We start from the raw sequence: 6,004 nt of genomic DNA, 5'->3' as shown, positions 1-6,004 counted from the left end.
TTGCCAGGCTTGGCACAGGTGCCAATGGGCGGGCTGGTGCCAAAGGTGGCACAGACACAGATTGCAGAGAGGGGACAGAAGACAGAGAAGACGGGGCAAGAGCAGAGCGAGAGAGAGAGAGAAAGAGAGGGAGAGAAGCAGAATGAGATGAAGAAAGGAGAAATAACAGAAAGAGAATGAGAATGCAAAACAGAGGAAGAGTGCTTATCATCGCCATAATGTTGGTGGATTAGCCCACAGTAGGATATTGGCGACTGCCATGCTCACTGCGTGTGTGTGGGCACCTTTCTCTGTCTTCAGTGAAAAATCCAGAGAGTTTGCCTTGCATGGTAGGATCACAGTGTTTCTCGTAATGGCGGTCCATTCCTATACTCTGGTGAGGAAGCCAGGGTCACAACACAACATGGTGCCCTTGTGTTATCTTCCTGAGGGACAGGGACGTAAAGAATGATGAAATGGTACAAGCTGGTTATTCAGTTTCAGACTGATTTGATCCTTTAATCAAAAGACTCAAATTTTGATTACATATCCTCAGGTTTACACTTTAGTCTTGAGCCATAATGACATTTCTCTCAGTAGATCTATGAGACATTCAGTATTTCACAGATGTACTGTAATAAGCTTTTACACGAGAGATAATATGAGGATAAGCTCCCATTTGATAAGCTAAAATTTAATCTAAGCAATACTATACACTCCTAATTACTAAATTACAAATTCATAAGCAAATTTTTAATGGTTAATCATTCACTTAAAAGACAAGACAATTACTTTTGAGGATGTATAGCATATTATAGGCTAGTAACAGCATGGAGTGAGCCTTTATCCATGGTCAAAATTTGAAATTAAATCCACTCGCCATGATGCTGGCATTTTTTTTTTTTTTTTTTGGTCTGGTTGCTTTGATCTATGCCAAAAACTAAGTAGGCTGGTAAGAAATCAGAATACATGGTGAGATTTTGAATCAGCAGGCATGGATGTTGAGTGACTTACATTAGCAAGCCATGACTGATAACCACTGAGCTTTCAACAATTCAGTTTACTTGTTATTATTATTATTATTAGTAGTAGTATTGTGTTGTTTTTCTCCTATTTTTAAGAGCTTTGAATGTAATGTAATGAGAGCAGATTTTATTTACATTCAACTCTCCACTAACAGATTTTTTCTTTCTTTTTTTTTTCAGCTCAAAGGAAGAGTCTGAATTACTGGGCTGTTTAACTGAGCCTAGGCTGACTTACTGAAGTCTGCTGATATGTGACACTTCATGAAACTTCATGAAAACAAACACCAATATGCTTCAGAAAGAAGTCTCAAAGGACAGCAATTTGATATTAGACATTTGATAATTATGTCTTCTTCTTCCTACTGTAATCCCTCATCTACACTGAACGTTCTCCTCTGCTTGTTATAAAGCACATTTTTATCATCTTACTGAGTGGAGGTTGACAGGAAGTTAACCCATAACCCTAAGAGATACACACTGTAACTCAGTGAGCCCCAAGGCTCTAGATGATAGCTCCTTTTTAACAAGTCTTTATATCATTTAGATTATCATGCAGGCATTCTAAAAGAAAACATTTAATTATAAGATGTAAAGTCTTACCTTGTATTTACAATGGCAAGTGCTCTGCTTACGTTACATAGGATATGTCATATAATGCAATTGTTGATTGATATGATAAATTATATGATAATCAAGTAAAAGTGTGATTCAAAATAAAAGAATACACACGTAGATAGCAGAGGATTTACATTATATTTTCCTTTGTCACATGTAAGCTCTTTACCCAACTTCAAAATGTGTCAATACTTGTTAGCTTATTGCTGTACTGTATTAAAAAAAAAAAAAAAAAAAAAAAAAAAAAAAAAAAAGATTTAATCCATCAGGTGAATTGATTTGAAAAAGGTTGATGTATAGAAGACAGAACTAAGAAAACGGAACTAAGAATAATGCATTTTTTCCCCTGTCATATAAGAAGTTTGGGTTGCTGTTTTATTTTCTCAAATTGAAATTATTTTAACATTTGACACTCCTCTGTCTGGTTATTATTAAAGTGGCAAATGTGTTGGGACAGGGCTATCGCTTGATGTGGTGCTTTGTCAAATAATATGTGGGTGACATCTACTGGTAATAAAAAGCTAGTGCACCACTGTGTAAACACAACTAATTTCTTTTTCTTTTTTTGTGATCAATTCTTTTATTGTTTTTTCCATATAATAAATAAAACAGAAAACAAACAGAGATGTGGCAGACATTAATTAGACAAAACAAAACAAACCAAAAAAATAGCAACAGTGATCTAATTTCTTTTTCTGAAGCTGGAACAAGATTTCGATTGTGAGGTGTGTAGCATGTATTGTCCTAAAATTTGTGCTCATCAAAGTTTTAGGAATTATTTTAGGCCTACCCCTCCTTAAACTGGTGATTATTCTGTGCCGGTTATGATTATGCTTGAATGCCATCACAATTAAATTTTTTTTGGACTGAACTATATGGATCCTTGCTGGTGATCATCAACTTGGAGAGTTTTTGTTTGTTTGTTTTGCTGATAGTACAATAGTGTTATCTTATTCATCTGCACTGTTTTAGTGTACTTTCATATTGAACAACCTTGCAAACCATACTTGACTTTTACACTTTAAACTTGCCCCTGAGCAATCCAACAAAACAACCATTCATTTTGTTTTGCAAAAATATTTGTTTGTTTGCTTGGTTGATTGATACGAAAATGCAATTTCACATAATTTCAGTGCAAAACATGAAACTGTTGCTGTGCTGCACATAGTTTACAGCGATTGCTAATTTCCAGCTCTTGCCTAAAGTTAGGTTTTTACATGTACAGTATTATTGAAAGTCAAAATACACTGCAGATACTAAATGGAAAGAAACAGAAATGCACATAACAAAACACAAAGGAATACAATTTATCAGTTCATAAAAAAAAGATAAAAGTACAACTTAATGAAAACTGGTTTAAAATTCTGCTTTGCTTTCAGACAGCACAGTAAAATATTTTGTGTCTGGAATTAATTTTAATTCAGGCTGTAACATTTTGTAAAGCTGACACTCATTTATGGAGGAAGCTGACTGTCGAAATTTATTAATCACCAGTCACCATTCACTGTGCTCCTGGTGACTGGTGTCATCTTGTCTATTGATACTGCATAGATGAAAGAAAAAACAATTAATTGGTTTACTAATATTCTCAGTAACTCTAACACATTGCTCTTTTAAGCAATTTTTGGTTATCAGAATAGTAAAATCCTGCAGACTGTCCCTCTGAAACTCTTCACCTCCTCACCTTTCATTTGAAATGTTTTTGCTTATTTTGAACACTAGTGGGTGCTCACTCTTCCTATCACAACTTCTGCCCCACACAGTGCATAACATTGCAAATGCGCACAACAGCCCATATGTTCATATTTCAAGGACATTAGTTGAACTGCATCTGAACTGAGTCACAGATGGGCTGTCTTCATATTTCTGATATGGATATTCTAATTTTCCACAAGCAGGTGTCACTGCAGCGGTAGCGGCAGCAGCCTGGGAGCTGGTAAAGATCCAATGCCTTGCTCAAGGACACCTGACTGTATGATGCACCCTGGAGCTCATGGGAATGGGGATCAAATGTAGGACACTTTGTTACACAATGGTCTTGCAAGGTCACCCTGCTGTCTCTTTCTGGTCCAGCATTTTAAGATATGAGAAGAAGTAGGTCATTTACCAGGCCACTAGGCCATGGAAAATGATCAGTTAGAATGATAACAATAATTAGTGAAACAGTCAGTTCCAGTGGAGCACACAGCCATGAGCCTCAGCTCCTCCTGTGTCCTGTCTGCTCCAGCCGAACAGCGCCGTGCTCCAGTTCTGTCCAGAGTTTTTACTGGATTATTCCCACAGGGGCAAACTGATCACATCTGCATCTCTGTCTGCAAGGACTCTCTCTTTTTCTGTCACTTGTTGTCTGTTGCTTTGTCTGTCTGCCCCCACACCCCACCCCTCCCATCTTCCTGCTCTCTTGAGCTGCTGTCCAACCAAACAGCTCCAAATGAAGACATATTATAGTGTTTTAGGCTTTGACTGATATAGCCCATAGGCTTTTAATGGCTGATATGAGGCCCAATAATAGCATCTTTAGTACTGCAGCTGCCAGTCGCTGATCTTGTGTGCTGATATTAAATTCAATGCATTTTGTGCCAAAAAAAAAAAAAAAAAAAAAAGCAAATATACAAGTATTTAGAGCTTCCCCGTAGATGTTTATTCTTGGCAGGGTGGGAAAGACTGAAACAGTATTTAGACCACCATGGGATGCTAAAAAAATCTCCATTAAAACTCAAACTAACCAAATTGTTTTACATGGGTTGGCAGCTCTTTAAGGGAGGGTGACTCACTACAACTATTCAAAAACACTGCAACCAAGGGATAGATTACTACCTTTAAATGAATAATTAATTCATGGAACAGCAATTAGGGCAATAAATGAAACATATAAAGAAAAAAAAATGTGTTATGTAGCTCTCCATCATACTGGCACTGAGCCACAGGACTAACTGATACTGGTATTTGAGTAGATGCCAGAATTGGCATTATATATTGCTCTAACCATAGTTTAACCCTTTACCTCCTTTTTGCATTCTATATTTTTCACTATTTATTAAGCTATATACATTTGCATACACATTCACAATCTCCTACTCCCACATGATATCAACATTCACCCATCTCTGACTCCTTCGCTCTATCTCTAAGAACACACACACACACACACACACACACACACACACACACTATGGTAACTGCCCAGCCGACACTCAACACTCTGAAAAGTAACTGTTGCCATGGCAATGTAATTCACCGAGGCAATGAATTTTCCCGCTATTATTCTATTGATTTACTTTCATGCCTATTGAGTTATCATATTCAGATATGCAGAATAAGACAGGAATAAAATTTCAAGCCCCATTTTGAGACACTGTATTCTCTTTAAAATAGAATGCATGTGTTTGAGTGGATTTCATAAAGACTTGGCAGTAAAAGCATATCCTAATATCACCCAGAGATGTGAGAGCTGTGAGTCTTTCAGCCTCTTATCTGAGCTGGAGCTAAAAGCCACTGAACAAAAGCAACTTTCCATCAGAATTATACCGTTGTACATTAGCTGTGGCCCATTGACAGAGCAGACATTGGTTGTGCTATGTTCTCTCTTTCTTGAGACAATTGCATGTAATTTGGTTTTCACATCCATCTGCTCCAACAATATCTGTGGCTGGGAAGTCAAGGACAGCCAACAGCGGTAGGAGAATGAACAGGAGAAAATGTGAATCTGGCACATAACTGATGTTTTAATTATTTTATTAGTCAAAAGTTGTTCTATACATTCTTTATGATCTTTATTTTCTGCTCCCCATTCCTTGAACATGACAGCGCTGCATGTCACATGAGAAAATTCCCACATTCCTGCTCATATTTACCATTTCATTGGGTTGTCCATTTTCGTGATTATTGTATTTTCTATAGCACTCGAAGGCAGCATTACAAATCCATTTGTTGCACTCAACCCAATTTGACTTACTGATGCCTTCAAGTGCTCGGATGCTTCTATTTCCTCCGTCATACATACATTATATCAACAACAGTATTGGACCACCTACACATTACTCCTACACGAGTTTTTATGATATCCCATTCTAAATCCATAGGCATTGATATGGAGTTGGTCCCCCCTTTTGCAGCTATAACAGTGTCCACTCTTCTGGGAAGGCTTCCTGCAAGATGCAAGTGTGTCTGTGGGAATTTTTATCCATTCATCCAGGAGAGCATTTGTGAGGTCAGACACTGATGTTGGACCAGAGGGCCTGGCTCTCAGTCTCAGTTGTAGTTCATCCCAAAGATGTTGCATGGGGTTGAGGTCAGGGCTCTGTGTGGGCCAGTCAAGTTCTTCCACACAAAACTCACCCAACCATGCCTTTATGGAGCTTGCTTTGTGCACTGGGGCACAGTCA

General features: G+C 37.8%; 1 long non-coding RNA gene across 1 annotated transcript in view; it reads left to right on the top strand.

Annotated features, from left to right (window-relative positions):
• Positions 1-1,837, top strand: part of LOC115378349 (uncharacterized) — a 5,217-nt gene extending 3,380 nt beyond the window's left edge. The window contains exon 2 of the long non-coding RNA XR_003930112.1: positions 1,185-1,837. This is a non-coding gene — a long non-coding RNA (uncharacterized LOC115378349). The remainder of the gene's footprint in view (positions 1-1,184) is intronic.
• The last annotated feature ends 4,167 nt before the right edge of the window (positions 1,838-6,004 follow it).

Source organism: Myripristis murdjan, chromosome 19 (assembly GCF_902150065.1).
Source record: "Myripristis murdjan chromosome 19, fMyrMur1.1, whole genome shotgun sequence".
Taxonomy (NCBI): domain Eukaryota; kingdom Metazoa; phylum Chordata; class Actinopteri; order Holocentriformes; family Holocentridae; genus Myripristis; species Myripristis murdjan.
The sequence above is the reverse complement of the archived record's forward strand: the minus strand, read 5'-3'. Positions and strand labels throughout refer to the sequence as shown.